This window comes from Syngnathus typhle, linkage group LG5 (genome assembly GCF_033458585.1).
Source record: "Syngnathus typhle isolate RoL2023-S1 ecotype Sweden linkage group LG5, RoL_Styp_1.0, whole genome shotgun sequence".
NCBI lineage: Eukaryota > Metazoa > Chordata > Actinopteri > Syngnathiformes > Syngnathidae > Syngnathus > Syngnathus typhle.
In genome coordinates, this window is record NC_083742.1 from 860,897 (window position 1) to 880,075 (window position 19,179).

At 39.8% G+C, this 19,179-nt stretch overlaps 1 protein-coding gene across 5 annotated transcripts in view; it reads right to left on the reverse strand.

The window, feature by feature from the left end:
• Positions 1 to 18,938, reverse strand: part of pias2 (protein inhibitor of activated STAT, 2) — a 180,210-nt gene extending 161,272 nt beyond the window's left edge. For 3 of the 5 annotated variants that reach the window (XM_061279699.1, XM_061279710.1, XM_061279709.1), the window contains exon 1: positions 18,799 to 18,938. The gene's annotated coding sequence lies outside the window, so the exon portion shown is untranslated. Of the gene's footprint in view, positions 1 to 623; positions 975 to 18,798 lie in introns of all 5 variants that reach the window. The other 2 variants (XM_061279706.1, XM_061279701.1) reach the window with 2 other exon arrangements.
• Positions 18,939 to 19,179: the final 241 nt, after the last annotated feature.

A 19,179-nucleotide genomic window follows, 5' to 3' on the forward strand; every position in this document is an offset into this window, starting at 1 on the left:
GTTACAGTATCGCTTTGAGTGATAGTACGGTTATCTATAGTTATAGCGGTTTCCTTGAATAAGTGTTGATAACAAGTTGGACCAATTATCAACATGTTGTTCTGATGTTTTTCCTTGTGATCTCTGATTGTCTCATCCTAACATCATTGGAGCCGACGTGTATCACTATGTCAGAGTAGCTAGTGTTGTTGGAACTACGCTGTTAACTAGGCCTATTGCGAGTCAGCTCCCTAAGATTAGCTTCTATGTCGGGTGCTCTTTCCCCAGGAATACACATTACCATGGCTGGATTTTTAAGCGTAATATTTCGGGTAATGGAGTCACCTATTGACTTTAAAATTTGACACACGGGCCAGTTCAGCACCAGATGCATACATATCAAACATAAACATAAATAAGGCATGACAGTCTTATTACCTATGTTACAGTGACGTGCGGTGAGCGTTGGGGTTGGTGAGGCACTGACTCAGAGTCAGATTTACAAATGTACTGTATGACGCTAAGGCACTGACTCACAAGTCAGATTTACAAGCATACATGGTTGTTATCCCATTCTTGATTAAATTTAATAACATTTTAAACACACCACTGTACATTTAAACACACCACTGCAGTATTCTTACCTTTACTTTTAAATGAAGACCATTCTCCTGTCCTTCTGGACGAAGATCTTGATGACTTTGTTGTAGAAGTCCTCGTTTTTCTCCTTTTATTTGAGTTTTACAAGTCTCTCTTTCTCAATTGGGATAATTGCCAGGGAAGAAAGTTGTCCTTGGTCAGTTCTACTCCGACTGTATGTCTTGATTCTTTTCAATGCAGAAAACGACCTTTCCACAGATACCGTTGTTGCAGGTATAGTGAGCACTAGCTGGAGTAACTTTGCTGCTTCAGGAACAGTCCCAATCAGATCCACCTGGGCTAAAAAGTTGAGAAGCTCTCTAGGAGATTTGCATTCAGTCCTCACCTGTTGTGAACTATACAGTCCAATAAGATCGGATTTTAGCCTGACAAAGTCAAAACTCCTGGCATATTTTGATAAAGTCTGCAGTTTGGTGTCATCAAAGCATCGTGACATTTCTTCAAACTTAGCGCAATCTACTAATCCAAGAAAAGATAGCTCACCAAAATGATCGAATCTAGCTTTCATTTGCATATTGACATTGTCGAGAATGTCAAAAAACTTCAACAGTGCAAAATTGGGCTGCATCAATCTCCTTATTAATGTCATTTCTGATCACATCACAGACTGCTTCAATCAAATCATTCTGTATTCTGTTTGATAAGACAGAAAATACAGTAGAGGTCTCCAGATGTTTAGCTAACCTCTCATCTTTCTCTGCATAAGAATGCAATAGTTCCACATAATCTCCATGATTAGAAGAGCTTGCACTCTCATCATTACCACGAAATGCAAGCTCCTGCTTGGCCAAAAAGCAAGTGGCATTTACCAGGTCTTTCAAAATTTCACGGTTTTCCCTTACCTTGGCATTATGGACGCGGATATTAAGTCTCCTTTGTTCATCAAGAGCCAAATCAATACGTGACTTTCCAAACGTTTTTATAGAAATCTGACTTTGAATGTGAGTAGCAAATCTTTCGTGTTTGTCGGGGCTTCTTGGCAGGTTTTTCAGATCAGAATATCCAGTATGGGTCCAGACGTTATTGACACTCGTTGAGAATAAAAGACAGGGAAAGCAATAAAGTCGATTTTTTGCAGCCTAACCCTAACCACAAAGTCATTCTTTTTTAGAGTACCAATTCTTTTGAAACAAATGTGTTGTAGTCCATCCCGGGAGGCCCGTAGTTTGAATTAATCCTCCCAAATCTGGCGTTGGTCTTCCCTTACTTATGATTTCTTTCTTTGAGTGAAAGTCAAGTTTTGAAAAAATGTCTTATCTTCGAGATTATATCCTCCATTTTCAGGGAAAAAAAAGCCAAATAGCAACGCGTCAGCACTGAATGTTGTTGATAGTTTTTCGTTTCTTTTTTTTCTTCTTAATTTACGCTCTCACTTTACTCGTGACGTGAACTATTAGCTGGAGGCTCGCTATCGCCCCATCTTCGAGGCAAAGGTACTGGCTGCCTCGAGTCAACGCCTGTATTTTCCCGCCGTTTACACACGCTCAGTACAGTGTGAGTGGTGCACACTCACACCCACACTCACATCTCCCATTGTTATTTGAACAAGAAATACAGCTATTTTGACTCTGAAAATGATCCAAATGTATAGGAAACACACCAAAATTGCATTAAAAGCATAGACCACAGGACAGATATTATATTATGTTTTATTATATTATTCATTTTTTAACAACTTATGGTGACAGCTGAGGAAACAATGTTGAGCCCTTTACTGCCCCTGGTGGCAAGGTGAGACACTGCCTCCTATGAGTGCAAGTGCCTGCTGGTGGACATACTGGAGGGCCTGGGACTTCCACATAATACTTGCAGGTGGATTAAGAGCTTCCTGACGGGTCGCGGCCAGAGGGTGAGAGTGGGCCGTCATACATCCACACCTCTCAGTCTTGGTACCGGCTCCCCACAGGGCTGCGTACTGAGCCCACTGCTTTACACGCTCTACACACATGCATGCACCCCCGCCCACCGCAGCAACACCATCGTGAAATTTACGGATGACACAACTGTGGTGGGGCTCATCTCAAAGGGGGATGAGTCTGCCTACAGCAGCAGTGGTCAACCCGCGGCTCGCGAGCCGCATGCGGGTCTTTGGCTGGTTTCATGCGGCTCTTCAGGAGATTTCACATGACAAGCCTCAAAATGCTTGGCTGGCGCTGCCATTTATTCCCCCTAGGTGGCGGTGGCGCGCTGACCAGTTGAATTGGTTTGAATTGAAAAGAAGAAGAAGAATGACATACTCTAAATGATGACAAATGCGCGCGTTCATTTGAGTTGTAAATAATTTGTTTCAAGTTCGCTCTCAAAATGGCAGGGAAAAAAAGCACAGCCAAACGAAAATATGAAGAAGAACACAGGACGTTTTTAACAGAGTGGGAGAGTTTATATTTTTTTGTTGAACGTAATGGCAAGCCATTCTGCCTTATATGTCAGGCATCATTAGCGCATTCCAAAGCTTCAAATCTTGAGCGTCACTTCAGCTCAGTCCATCCTAATATCGACCAGGAATTTCCAAAAGGGACTGAACTTCGCAAGCACAGGTTGGTCACTTTGAAAAGTCAGGCAGAAAAGCAGATGCATTTTTTCCACAAATTTACAAACCACTCAGAGACCGTAACACTTGCATCATATCAACTGGCTTGGAACATTGCACAGGCTAAAAAGCCATACAACGAAGGGGACTTCATTAAAAAATGCCTCATTGAGGCTGTTGAAATCTTGTCTCCTAAAGACGACAAACTAAAACAAAGCATATCAGATGTCCAACTCTCCCGCCACACTGTTGAACGCAGAATATCGGACATTAACAGGGTTATTGAATCACAGTTGCACTCTGACCTTCAAGCATGTGAGTATTTTAGTGTGGCATTGGATGAGAGTTGTGACATACAAGACAAGCCTCAGTTGGCAATATTTGCACGGTCTGTGTCAAACGAATTTTTGATCAAAGAAGAACTCCTTGGTATTGTGCCATTAAAAGACAGAACCCGTGGCATAAATGGGAAAGAAACAATGATGGCTGCATTTGCAAAAGCAAACCTGCCCATAGCGAAACTAACTGCAATAGCCACGGATGGAGCGCCGGCCATGATCGGATCCGTGAACGGGCTTGTGGGGCTGTGCAAAACTGACCAAACATTTCCCGACTTTTGGAATTTCCATTGCATCATCCACAGGGAGCAACCCGTGTCTAAATAATTGAATTTAGACAAAGTCATGAAGCCTGTGATGGAAATCGTCAACTACATCCGCACACATGCGCTTGACCACAGGCAATTCAGGAATCTCATCGCTGAGTTGGACCAAGAGCTTCCAGGTGACCTGCCGCTGCACTGCAAGGTGGCTGTCAAAAGGCATAGTACTCTCTTGCTTCTTTGAGCTTTTGGATGCCGTGAAACTGTTCATGGAAGAGAAGTGCAAGGACTCTCCCGAGCTCTCGGACCTCGAGTGGATTATGGATCTGGCATTTTTGGTCGACATGCTGTCTCACTTGGACAGACTGAACCTGACCCTACAGGGCAAGTTAAAAATGCTGCCTGACCTCGTGCAATCTGTGTTTGCGTTTATCAACAAACTGAAGCTGTTCAAGGCGCATATTAAAAAGGGAGATTTAACGCATTTTCCTACTCTGCTAAAAGCCAGTAAACAAGTCACCGTTGCCGCCTTGAAAAAAAGAGACAGATATGCAACACTGGTTGAAAACCTGCACGAAAGCTTTGTGACTCGGTTCTGTGATCTACAACTGAAAAGACCACAGATTACGTTCCTCGTAGATCCATTTAATGCAGAGACGGACTGTTTGAAAACCCCGCTCGTCACAGATGAGGCTGCGGCTGAGTTGATGATGGATCTTTATGAGGAGGATCAACTGAAAACTGTTTTCAGGGAAGGCACCATTGAGTTCTGGAAAAGTGTGCCAATGGAAAAATACCCCAACGTGAAATGCGCTGCGCTTAAGATACTGTCGATGTTTGGGTCAACGTACGTCTGCGAGTCTGTGTTTTCCACCCTGAAACATGTGAAATCAAAGCATTGATCTGTTCTGACTGACACTCATGTGAAAGAGTTGCTTCGAGTGGCAACAACAGAATACAAGCCAGATTTGAGGAGGCTTGTTCAGGACAAGGAATGCCAGAAGTGCCACTAAGGAGCATAGTAAGAGAAAAACGTTATTAAAAATTGTTATATTTCTGTTTGTGGACTTGCTTGAACTGAGAGTTTATTTGTGTGTGAGACAGTGCACACAATGTTAACTGTTAAATAACTGTCATTATCTTGGTGTGGGACATATTCAATAAATCTGGCTGAGCAGAGGCCTGTGTGTATCTGTCTCTCTCTGTCTGCGGGGGGATGATGTGGCTCTTTGCGATGCCACAGTCAAAAATGTGGCTCTTCGTCTCTGACTGGTTGGCCACCCCTGGCCTACAGGGACGAAGTGGTCCGGCTATCGGAGTGATGCGGAGAGAACAATCTGCTCCTAAACACGGCTAAAACCCAAGAACTGGTCATTGATTTCAGGAGGAAAAATAAAACGGACATTCCACCACTTATCATCAACGGGGTCTGTGTGGAGAGGGTGTCCTCCTTCCGCTACCTGGGTGTCCACATCGAGGAGGACTTCACCTGGGGCGTGAACACCTCTGCGCTGCTTAAAAAGGCCCAGCACAGACTCTACTTCTTAAGGGTGCTGAGGGGGCACAGCATTACACAAAGACTGCTGGTGTCCTTCTATCGCTGCTCCATAGAAAGCACTTTAACGTACTGTATATGTGTTTGGTACTCCAGCTGCACTGCTGCTCAGAGGAAAAAACTCCAAGGGGTCATCAACACAGCACAGAAGCTCATTGGCTGCCTTCTCCCCACACTGGAAGACCTACACAGAACCCGGTGTCTCAAAAAAACACAGAACATTCTGAAGGACACTTCCCACCCAGGCCACTCCCTTTTTTAACTGTTGCCATCAAGCAGACGCTACAGAGCAATTAGGTCAAGGACTAGCAGATTTGCCAAAAGTTTTTAGTCGCATTGAATGCAGCTAAACATAAATGATTATATCTGTGTATGTTCTTCTGTGGGTTTTAGCTTGTATTTGTTTTTTAATCTTTTTATTCTACTTATTCTATTTATTTTTAACCTCATGCGCGGATCGGTTGGCACTTTTTAAATTTCGTTGTACATGTGACAATGACAAATAAAGATCTATTCTATTCTATTCGTTACCTCATCCAAGACAACCACCTGCTCTCTTGACCCTCTTCTAACGACCTTAACTAAGGCCTGCCTCCCTGTCCTCCTCCCCTACCTCACCACCCTTTTTAATCAGTCTTTATCCCTTGGCCACTTTCCCACTGTCTATAAACTTGCAGCCATCACCCCCATCCTCAAAAAGCCCACCTTGGACCCACTCAACCTCTCCAACTACCGTCCCATCTCCAACCTTTCATTCCTTTCCAAAACCCTTGAACGCATTGTCTCCGCCCAACTCCACACCCATCTCCAGCAGGGCTGTGGACTCGGTTCGGACTCTGGGACTAGGACTCAGTCAGACTTGGTCATTTTTGCCGGACTCGGACTCAGTGCTGATTTTGACCGAGTCCACAGAGTCCGACAATAAAAAAAAAAAGAGGCAAGACGCAGCCAGAGAGTGTCACGTTACAGTCAGCGCGGTAGGAGTTGTAAGAAGCAGTAAAAACTCCACCAAACTCGCCGTAATGACCCGTGATATATGTTGTATCCTTACTATTTTCCAGGTTCTTAGATAGCAAGAATAGGTCGGACAACAACGTGAATGATAACTGTTTTATTCCTTACTCACAGTGCGTTCACAGGGCGTACCCCAACAACACAGAATGCGCCCATCCCACTTCCGGGGTTTTTCTACTACGGAATTTGAGTTAGCCCAAAATACACAACATCTCTTCCCCTCTTACAATGAACGTGTTATATGCACCTATAACTTGACATCTTAAAGATCTATCAATAACTACCATTAAACAAATATCATATATGGTCCAGACAATTATGACAATAATATTCCCATGAAACCTTAACTTTGGGTGAGTTTGGACTACGTCAAATTATACCGAATTATAGCGAAAAACCGATGTCGTACGGCGTCAGCACTATGTTGTTTTCAATAAAAACATGAAGAACTCACGTTTGCGTCAGTCAATTTTAATTTTTATAAAGGATTATTCTCATTTGATGTCTTTAAATTCATCCGCGTTCTGCCATTGAAGCGGGGTGCATTCAAAAACCAGTCGTACAGACGGAAACGTTTTGTGATCAAGTCTTTCATAACGAGAATGATTTGAGTGAATTGATTTGAATGAATAATTGAGACAAAATTTCAGTTCTGAAGGCTCCTTTTGTCCCAAGCAAAGTGACAGATGGTGGGGAGGGGGGGATAAAAATTGTAAAATCAATTCACTCAAATCATTCTCGTTATGAAAGATTTGATCACAAAACGTGTGTGGCTTTTTCTTAAATCAGGGGTGGGCAAACTTTTTGACTCGCGGGCCGAACTGGGTTCTAAATTTGGACCGGAGGGCCGGACCAGGAGCAGATGGTATAGGCGTTGTGTGAAGTCATATAAGCGACCTGTAAAGGTCATTGCATAGAAGATCTTGGCCTTTAGTAGGTAGTAAAGCATGGATATTCCAAACAAGTTTTTTGAAAACAAATGCATTTATTAACAGCATTAAAAAAAATAATAATTCACTAAAAAACTGCTATCAGTGATTCTCATAAAATACGACACTGTTATTATGAATAACAATCTCCATCACTTCAGTGCCTGCAGGTCAGATTAATGAAAGATGTTTATCTTATGGGATCACATCAAACGGCAAACATTCTGACCAAATATATCATCTTGAAGAATCGGTGAAAGCATACATCCAAATAAAGTAATCAAAACAGCAACACGGTGAGGGGTATCTGAAAATCAGAGCAGAGTTTTAACTCGCAAACACCTGGTAACAGAGGTGAGGAAACGGGAAACACTTGCTTAAGGTAAGCCTTAAGAACTTTACAGGTTAAGATTAGTCGCAAATAGGTGGTGCATCAATGTCCTTGAGCATCCTGCATTGTTTGAAAATGAGAATGGTCGCTAGTTTCAATCCCTGCTATGTGTACAAATCATATTCAAAATGCATTTTTTTACAATAAACTTGAGAGCCTCCCGTTCATTTTCAGTGGGAACAGTGTTGTTGGTGTCCCTTTTTTGCTAGTGCGTCATAGTCTGGAGTAAAATTTGTTGTGGCAATTCTTAGGCGAGATCCGAGGTGTTGGTCCGTTTACCTTGATCTGTGACGGGTTGATGTTGATGTGGCTGAACGTCACATCGCGTACGTCGAGCCAAATTGGCCACTCTTTTTTAAACACTCGGCACTCACTTCTTTTTTTCGGGCCACTCATTTTAATGGAAGGATTCCAGGGGAAGGTTTGTGGGTGGCTTTAGCGCAAAACTGCATCTGAAAGCTCAGCGCGCGAATTATAAGAATGCTGTCGTCAAAGCCCACGCTCTAAATTCGGGACTGATACGAATAGAGCGAGAGTGCGCCAAGTCCGTACTACTGAATACGTACACGCACTTGTGAGTGTGCACCGAGCTTTCAGACACGGCTTCCGATAGTAAATGCGCAGGCGAGCGCTTCGCCATCTACTGGGGAAACGCAGTCATTGCAGGCAAAATGACAAAAAAAAAAGTTTAATAATACAATTTGTTCAGGGTTGGCGGGCCGGATTAAACGGTCCCGTGGGCCGGATGTGGCCCGCGGGCCGTAGTTTGCCCACCCCTGTCTTAAATGAACACGTTTGACATTGCTATCGTGTCAGCTTTTAATTATATTGCGCTGTGATGTTAAAGCAAATTAATGAATGCAACAATATTAATTTGCTTTGAAAATACCTGAGTAATAAAATAAAATGGATGGATGGATGAATGATGATCACAATTAAGTAGAAAGTCTCCTTTGTAATATATACTCCTTGTAGCCTGTACCCAAAAAGAGGAGTTTCTTTGCATCGATGTTTATGCAAAGAGCTCACGTAATTATATTGTTGCGTTTTGGTGAAGTGAATGAGTGTTCCGTCTGTACGACTGGTCTTACAGTCCGCTTCAATGGCAGAACGCGGATGGCATCAAATGAGAATAATCCTTTATAAAAATTAAAATTGACTGACGCAAACGTGAGTTCATGTTTTTAGTGAAAACAACATAGTGCTGACGCCGTACGACATGGGTTTTTCGCTTTCCAAATAAGGGGTCGTCACTAATTATTTGTGTTTAGATAAATGTCTGAGCTATAATGATGTACCGTTTTTTTCCGTGTATAATGCGCCCCCATGTATAATACGCACCCTAAAAATGGCATGTTGATGCTGGAAAAAAGCCTGTACCCATGTATAATACGCACCCAATTTCTTTTTTTTTTTTTTTTTTTTTTTTTTTTTTTAAGTCCCAATGATCGTCACACACGCAGGGAGGCAATGGGTCCTATTTTTATAGTCTTTGGTATGGTCTTAACTAGGCTGGATGTATTTTTTTTTTGTTGGCATTGATTTCTCCGACTGCCCGTGAAGGCACCACCGCGTTCAGTGCGGACGTGTGAAAAAAGCGTGCGGACGTGAAAAAGGCGCCTCTGTATGGGAGAGACGTTGAAGAGGAATAAAAACACCCTTGGAAACCAAAACTTGCCCCTCGTCGTGACTCGGAGCCGCAACAAATGTTTCTGATTTGTGTAGGGTACATTGTGACAGCAAACGAGCAGGTGATCGAGCAAGCGTCTGATACGAGAGCATTGCGTTCGTATGGAGCGTGTTTGAAGTGAACAGCAGAGACGAAAGGAACAAGGCAAAGTGTTGTGAAATAAAATATTACCTGTAATACGCATTTTGTTATTGTGTGAAGGCGAAGTGTCCCGCTTCTTCTTCCACATTTTTCATCCGATTCACTCCATTCCACTTTTGACGTATTCCAAATATTCTCGACGTGAGCGCTTGTATTTTTCTTGTTCCGAAGATTTTCCGTTTTCGCAAAATTCCCAAAATTCCGACAAATTTTTCCCCATTCATTCTTAATGGCACATTCGACATTTCACAAAATTTCGTTTTTCACCTCTAATTTCTACAATTTTCAACCGATTCAACCCATTCCAACTTTCAACTGTTCATCTTTTGCCTACCTATTCCACAACTTCCCACTTCACATCTTTTATTTTGAAATTCAACCAAAATTCTCTAAAATTTCGTTTTTCTACTCTAATTTCTACATTTTTCAACCGATTCAACCCATTCCAACTTTCAACTGTTCATCATTTTTCTACCGATTCCACAACTTCCCACTTACCAAAAGCTTCACATCTTTTATTTTGAAATTCACACCCAATTCCTTTTCCCTTCTCATTTCTACATTTTTCAACCGATTCAACCCATTCCAACTTTCAACTGTTCATCATATTTCCACCTATTCCACAACTTCCCACTAACCAAAAACTTCACATCTTTTATTTTGAAATTCACACCCAATTTCCTTTTCCCTTCTCATTTCTACATTTTTCAACCGATTCAACCCATTCCAACTTTCAACCGTTCATCATTTTTCTACCTATTCCACAACTTCCCACTTACCAAAAACTTCACATCTTTTATTTTGAAATTCAACCAAAATTCTCTCAAATTCCGTTTTTGTACTCTAATTTCTACATTTTTCAACCGATTCAACCCATTCCAACTTTCAACTGTTCATCATTTTTCTACCTATTCCACAACTTCCCAAATACTTCACATCTTTTATTTTGAAATTCACACCCAATTCCTTTTTCCCTTCTCATTTCTACATTTTTCAACCGATTCAACCCATTCCAACTTTCAACCGTTCATCATTTTTCTACCTATTCCACAACTTCCCACTTACCAAAAACTTCACATCTTTTATTTTGAAATTCACACCCAATTCCCTTTTCCCTTCTCATTTCTACATTTTTCAACCGATTCAACCCATTCCAACTTTCAACTGTTCATCATTTTTCTACCTATTCCACAACTTCCCACTTACCAAAAACTTCACATCTTTTATTTTGAAATTCACACTCAATTCCCTTTTCCCTTCTCATTTCTACATTTTTCAACCGATTCAACCCATTCCAACTTTCAACTGTTCATCATTTTTCTACCTATTCCACAACTTCCCACTTACCAAAAACTTCACATCTTTTATTTTGAAATTCCCACCCAATTCCCTTTTCCCTTCTCATTTCTACATTTTTCAACCGATTCAACCCATTCCAACTTTCAACTGTTCATCATTTTTCTACCTATTCCACAACTTCCCACTTACCAAAAACTTCACATCTTTTATTTTGAAATTCACACCCAATTCCCTTTTCCCTTCTCATTTCTACATTTTTCAACCGATTCAACCCATTCCAACTTTCAACTGTTCATCATTTTTCGACCTATTCCACAACTTCCCAAAACCTTCACATCTTTTATTTTGAAATTCACCACAAATTCTCCAAATATTCTACATTTCTCAAGTAATTCAACACGTTTCAACATCGTTCGGCAGCATTCCCCGAAGAAGTTATTCATACATTTCGCCTTCACACGCAATTTCTCCAGAAATTGCAAAATTCTAGTTTGTTGATTGAAACTGCTAATTAAACTGTGAATTGAAACTAATAGGAAGAAAACTGAACTCTCGCTCTTTATATAGCTGACGTGTCTTGCGCATCGGATCCATAGTGCGCATGCGCAGTGATACTGCCTCGGTATGACGTCCGGTCCGTGATGGAGATTAAAAAACAAACAATATTTGACAATAACACACCATCAATGATTGCACCATCGCATCAAACGATGGGTCGTCAATTGTGAATTTTACAGACTAAGTGTGTTGGGCAGGATGGCTGAATGCGATGTGCGATTGACAACAAACAAGAAGAAAGGTGATTTCAAGTTTTATTTCGAGGGAGATTTGTCATGTCTCGTCCCCAGTTTTGCTATGTGTCTAGGTTGCCATAGTTTCTGTTCGCGTCGCCCCTCCCTTCCTGTGTCACCTCAATCAATGTAACGTGTTTTGTATTTAACTCCTGTCTGCCCCTCGCTCACCGTCGGATGATGTCATGATGTCTGTTTGGTTTCTGTTCCTGTCTTTGGTAATGTCACCCTGTCTTTTTGTTGCAAGTCTTTGTCGGTCAGTCCTGTTGTTGGTTTTGTTGTACCATGACTTCAAAAAAAAAAATAAAAATAAAAAAATAAAAATTAAAAAGAATTTTTTTTTTAAAATATTTGTACCCATGTATAATGCGCACCCCAGATTTTAGGACAATAAATTAGTTAAATTTTGCGCATTATACACGGAAAAAAACGGTAATTAATGATTAAAACTTGAAAGTATCTGTTTATTGTATTCGTTTATATGTTTAATAAAGACAAAGCATTCACAAAACTGTTGTAATTATTTAGATTCTGATCTAAATTAGCCTTGAATAAAGACTAAGCAGTCACATGAATTAACAGAAAAAATGGACAGCCGGACTCGGACTCTGACTCATGGCCAAGAGGCCGGACTCGGTGCAAAAATCCGACCGAGTCCACAGCCCTGCTTACAAGTATAGTTGACCACTTCACATGTAATTTTTAGTATAGTTGATAGGGGTGTAACGATTCATCGATACTAGGGGTGTAACGATACATCGATACTAGGGGTGTAACGATTCATCGATACACATCGATTAATCGATATAATGCTCTACGATTTAATCGCATCGATGCTAAACGTAAACATCGATTTATATCGCTGTGTTTGACCTCGGACATTAGACGCGACTTTATTTTGAAATCCGGTTCATTGTTGCTTGCTTCCTCATTCCGGGAGCAGTGCGCGCCGTTGTGTTGTGAGCAGAGCAGGCACGTGAAAGGGGAGTCGACAACTACTACGCGGCTGGGCTGGTGCTATGGCTAGTGTCCAAAAAGACGAGGAAATTTGCTCCCCTTTAGGCTTCAAGTCATTCGTTTGGAAGCAGTTTGGATTCCAAAGCAAAGATGGCTCAACGGGCAAGACACGTGCAGTTTGTAAATCCTGCCATGCGGTGATCAAATATTCAGGGACCACAAATCTCGCCGCACATTTAAAGAAAAAACACGACATTAAAGTTCAGTGTTAAAATAAGCACTTTGTATACTACAATACTCTTGTAATTTCCTAAATAAAGAGTTTGCAGTACCTTGTTGATTTTGCGTATGAATTGTTATAAATCAGGATATTGTTCTATATTTTTTATTTAAAAAATATATATATATCGATCGTAGAGCACTATATCGTGATATATCGTGAATGAATCGCAGCAGGCTTTAAGATATCGGCAAATATCGTATCGTAGTTCTTTGTATCGATATGATATCGTATCGTGGCAAAACCCGCGATTTACACCCCTAATAGTTGATCACTTCACATGCTTTATCGTGAACATATTCAAAACATGACAAATAGAGAGAAAAAATCAAATAAAATAATTAACACTTTAAAGCGCGATATCCTCTGGACATGTCCTCTGTCATCAGGATGACATTAAGGACGAGAAATTTGATCGATGGATTTAATGATTTGGAGTGACACAAATGATTTGATAATATTGTTGTTTATGTGATAGTTATTTAAAATATAGTTTATATATCGTTGTTTGGGCCTGTAGAATAATTTGAACTGCGGCGCGGCACACGGCATTGTTGAAAAAAGGACGATCGATGGATTTAATGAATTGGAGTGACACAGATGCTTTTATAAACGTGTTATTTATGTAATAGTTTTTTTTAAATAACTGAATGTGACGTCAGGCCCGTTCTCAGCTCCTCGTTTGTGTTTGTCACGTTAGCATACCGTATCGTCTAGCCTGTTGTTGCTCGTTCATGTCTGTTCTTGGTGTTGAATTTTGTCGAATAAATTGCCCCCCACAATGAGACTTATACTCCGGAGCGACTTACACGTATATGTTTTTTTTCACATTTTTGGGCATTTTATGGCTGGTGCGACTTATACTCCGGAGCGACTTATAGTCAGAAAATTACGGTAGATTGCCACATCTTGAATAAGTGGTTCGTAGCACAGCAGTTGAGTGGTCAAGCTCTCAGGTGGTTCTTCATTAAGTTGAGTCATAGATTCAAATGCAGCTTTCTACTGTTATATTTTTTTATTATTTCCAATTTCGTGCATCCAGTCGAAATGTAAACGAGACGTTTCGTTTCACGTGTTTATTAAGGATTTGAACAGTTTTACAGTCCGACAGTTTCCATGTTGCTTGTGACGAATCTTTTGCCTACCCTAACCCTAACCCACAACTTCCCACTTCCTAAAAATTCAAAATTTTCAAATTTGAAATTCACGCGGCTGTGGCTCAGGCAGTAGAGTGGATCGTTTAGTAACCAGAGGGTTGGCGGTTTGATCCCAGCTCTGTCACAGTCACGTTGTTGTGTCCTTGGTGCGAGACACTTGACACACCTTGCCTCCAGGTCGCCATTGTAAATGAGAAAGTGTTCGCAATTGGCTTACCTGGTAAAACATTGAATAAAAAAAAAAAATCTCCAAAATTTTATTTTTCCCTTCTAATTTCTACATTTTTCAACCGATTCAACTAGGGGTGTAAATCGCGAGTTTTGTCACGATACGATATAATAGCGATACAAAGAACTACGATACGATATTTGCCGGTATCTTAAAGCCTGCTGCGATTCATTCACGATATATCGCGATATAGTGCTCGACGATCGATTTTTTTTAAAATAAAAAATATAGAACAATATCCTGATTTATAACAATTCATACGCAAAATCAACAAGGTACTGCAAACTCTTTATTTAGGAAATTACAAGAGTATTGCAGTATACAAAGTGCTTATTTTAACACTGAACTTCGTGGTTTTTCTTTAAATGTGCGGCGAGATTTGTGCTCCCTGAATATTTTATCACCGCATGGCAGGATTTACAAACTGCACGTGTCTTGTCGGTTGAGCCATCTTTTCTTTGGAATCCTAAGTGCTTCCAAACAAATGACTTGAAGCCTAAAGGGGAGCAAATTTCCTCGTCTTTTTGGACACTAGCCATAGCACCAGCCCAGGAGCCGCGTACTAGCTGTCGACTCCCCTTTCACGTGCGTGCTCTGCTCACAACACAACGCCGCGCACTGCTCCCTGCTCCCGGAAAGAGGAAGCAAGCCTTATTTCAACAAGAAGTGCCCTAAATGAAACCAGTAATGACCTAATTTAACATTTGCTCTAACTTTTACAATTGTTGTCCGATTCAATCAGTTTCAACTTTTGAACTGCAAAGTGAACCTCTTGAACGTGTAGTTTCAAATTTCAAAAGATTTTGGCGCAAATTTGTTTTTCAAATTCTCATTCATTCTCTATGAGGCATTCAACATTTGCTCTAACTTAAACATTTTTTAACCGATTCAACCCGTTCCAACTTTCAACTGTTCATCTTTTTCCTACCGATTCCACAACTTTCCACTTGCCAAAAGTTAAAATTTTAAATTTTGAAATTTACGCCAAATTCTCCAAAATTTTATTTTTTAACTCTAATTTCTACATTTTTCAACCAATTCAACCCGTTCTAACTTTCAACTGTTCATCATTTTCCTACCTATTCCACAACTTTCCAGTTCCCCAAAAATTACAAATTTTCAATTTTGAAATTCACCACAAATTCTCCAAAATTTCATTTTACATTTCTATTTTCTACATTTCTCAATTCAACTCGTTTCAACATCATTCGGCAGCATTCCCCAAGAAGTTATTCAAAGTTTTCATCTTCACACGCAGTTTTCCCAGGAATTGCATTTTCTAGTTCTTCTTCTTTTTCTAGTTTACCGTTTTTTTCCGTGTATAATGCGCCCCCATGTATAATACGCACCCTAAAAATGGTATGTTGATGCTGGAAAAAAGCCTGTACCCATGTATAATACGCACCCAATTTTTAAAAAAAAAAAATGTTGTAATTTTTTTTTTAAGTCCCAATGATCGGGAGGCAATTCCTCCCATTTTTATAGTCTTTGGTATGGTCTTAACTAGGCTCAGAGGAATAGCCAAGAATTTTTCCAGTAGGGGCGCACGCCCACAGGAAAAAAAATGATTGCTACATGATTGCTTAAGCGTACGTGTTTCATCTGTGAACCACGGAGTAGGCAATCTACGGCAAGTTTTCAGACGTAGCGGCGCCACAGAGTCGATGGCATTTAACAATGTCGCATTGAATTCATTTGTAAGATTATCAATAGAGCCGATATATGCAGGAAATATGGCAGTTGCCGGCGACAGTAACTCAGATAGCGCAGTTGTAGTCATGGAGTTAAAATTACGGCTGCTATGATTCTGATTGCTGTCTTTGACAAGGAAGTAAAATTTCAAATTTTATTAAGCAATGATCAGACAAAACAGTAGTGTATGGCCGTACTGCTATGTTTGAGGTTGCAAGTCCTCGGGATAATACCAGATCTAAGGTACCGTTTTTTTTTCGTGTATAATGCCCCCCCATGTTTAATACGCACCCCAAATTTTTTTTTTCTTTTTTTTTTTTTTTTTAAGTCCTAATGATCGTCACACACGCAGGGAGGCAATGGGTCCCATTTTTATAGTCTTTGGTATGGTCTTAACTAGGCTGGATGTAATTTTTTTTGTTTGCGTTGATTTCTCCGACTGCCCGTAAAGGCACCACCGCGATCAGTGCGGACGTGAAAAAGGCGGCTCTGTATGGGAGAGAAGGTTGAAGAGGAATAAAAACACCCTTGGAAACCAAAACTTGCCCCTCGTCGTGACTAGGAGCCGCAACAAATGTTTCGGATTTGTGTAGGGTACATTGTGACAGCAAACGAGCAGGTGATCGAGCAAGCGTCTGATACGAGAGCATCTTTTTGTTTCACGTCTTTGTCGGTCAGTCCTGTTGTTGTTTTTGTTGTACCATGATTTTCTTAAAAAAATAAAATCAAAAAAATTTTTTTTTTTTAAATTGTACCCGTGTATAATGCGCACCCCAGATTTTAGGACAATAAATTAGCTAAATTTCGCGCATTATACACGGAAAAAAACGGTATTTCTATTTTAACCCTTCTACTACTTCCACATAATTCAACCAATTCACTCCATTCCACTTTTCACAAGATTCCAAATCTTCAGAAGATGAGGGCTATTCCAAATATTCACAAGATGACGGCTATTCCAAATATTCACAAGATGAGGGCTTCTATTCTTCTCGTTCCAAAAATTGTCCATTTTCGCAAAATTTGCAAATTTACGACAAAGTTTTCCCCATTCATTCTTAATGGCACATTCAACATTTTACATTTACGTCGTTCCAGTTTGAAATGCACATCATTCAGCACATTCAAGTCACATCCAGAAAGATTCTCGACATTCCCAAAATTGACAAATTAAAAAATGTCACATTTTCTCATCTAAAATGTCCGCAAAATTTCACAAAAATTTCAAAATCACCTCTAATTTCTACATTTTTCAACCGATTAAACCCATTCCAACTTTCAACTGTTCATATTTTGCCTACCTATTCCGCAACTTCCCAAAAATTCAAAATTTTCAAATTTGAAATTCACGGCAGATTCTCCAAAGGTTTTTTTTTCCCTTCTAATTTCTACATTTTTCCACTGATTCAACCCGTTCCAATTTTCAACTGTTCATCTTTTGCCTACTTATTCTACAACATTCAGCACATTCAAATCACATTCGGAAAGATTCTCAACATTCCCAAAATTGTCAAATTAAAAAATTTCACGTAAGATTTCCGCAATATTTCACATAATTTAGTTTTTCACCTCTGATCTCTAAATCTACCAAAAATTCCAAATTTCGAAATTTGAAATTCACGACAAATTCTCCAGAATTTCGTTTTTTTCCTTATAATTTCTACATTTTTCTATCGATTCAACCCGTTCCAACTTTCAACAGTTCATCTTTTGCCTACCTATTCCACAACTTCCCACTTATCAAAAATTACAAATTTTCAATTTTGAAATTTCCTCAAAATTTCACAAAATTTCACAAAACCTCACCTAATTTCTAAATTTTTCAACCGATTCAACCCATTCCAACTTTCAACTGTTTATCTTTTGCCTACCTATTCCACAACTTTTAACTTATCAAAAATTCCAAATTTTCAATTTTAAAATTCCCGCCAAATTCTCCAAGATTTTGTTTTTCAACACTAATTTCTACATTTCTCAAGTAATTCAACTCATTCCAACATAATTCTACAGCATTCCCCCAGACGTTATTCAGTTTCTTCGCCTTCACACGCAATTTCTCCAGAAATTGCATTTTCTAGTTACAAATATTCCTTTTACCTGTTGTATGACTGAGTACTCATAATGAAGAAATTATTGAGTGCGTTGTGCAGTACTAACTTAATAAGAAATAATAAATAAATTATTTGTGTAGTGATAACTTTACAATATGTGATAGTAAATAAATAATTAAATGAGTACACAAATAAGTAATTTCGTTGCCGTTTTGGTCAAACAAGATTGTCTTGAACCTACTTTGGCACAACACCGGTGTTACATGTCAAGTTGCTCCCTTGTTATCTTGCTTCCCGTCTCGAGTTACGACTGTTATGGTAAAGCGATTTTGTGCTTCACGACTAGAGATTCGTCACAAGCGACTTGGAATTTTCCTGACTGCAAAACTGTTCGAATTCTCAATAAAAACGCTGAACGAAGCGTATCGTTTGCATTTCCGACTGGCTGCAACACATAGCAAACACTAAAAAATATATAAAATAGAAAAGTCATAAGCGGGATTTGAACCCGTGTCGCAAATAAGTAAATTGCAGCGTTCCGAGCAGATATATACTGTCTAGTTTGCGCATTTATGTGACATTCTGAGATCGTTTAACTATCGTGGCCAAACTCATACTGTCGGAAATATTTAACGACTAAGCACCAAAACAATGTGAACCAGTATAAGACAATGACGACTTGCTAATCATAAACTGCTAGCAGTGAGACTGACAAAAAAACGTATACATGTTGTAAAAATCCAACTTTCAAAATTTGTTTGAACTCAAGAAAGCAAAACACGTTTTCGCAACAGATAGAGAAGGCTGACGAACTCAACAATAACAACATATCACATTTTTCTTTTCGCCTACCGGTGTTGTGCTTGATTTGGTTCCCCCGTGAGATTTTGTTCCCCCTGCCGCGGGAGCGCGCACGCCTTTTTGGAAAGCAAAAACCTTCTTGATCACCTTCATAGATATCTTTAAAAACGCTAGGTTACTTGAGACGGGTTCATCAAAAACGTCACTGGTCGGCCATATTGGGGCAGTCAAGACTGATCTTTTTTGTTTTTTGTTCATTTTTTAAAATTCATGTATTCAATGCAAAACATATCTATACACACACACACGCACACTGCTCAATAAAATTAAAGGAACACTTTGAAAATACATCAGATTTCAATGGTGACAACAAAATTGTTGGACATCTATACTGATATGGACAGTTTAATGTCTCAGGAACAAAAAGATGCA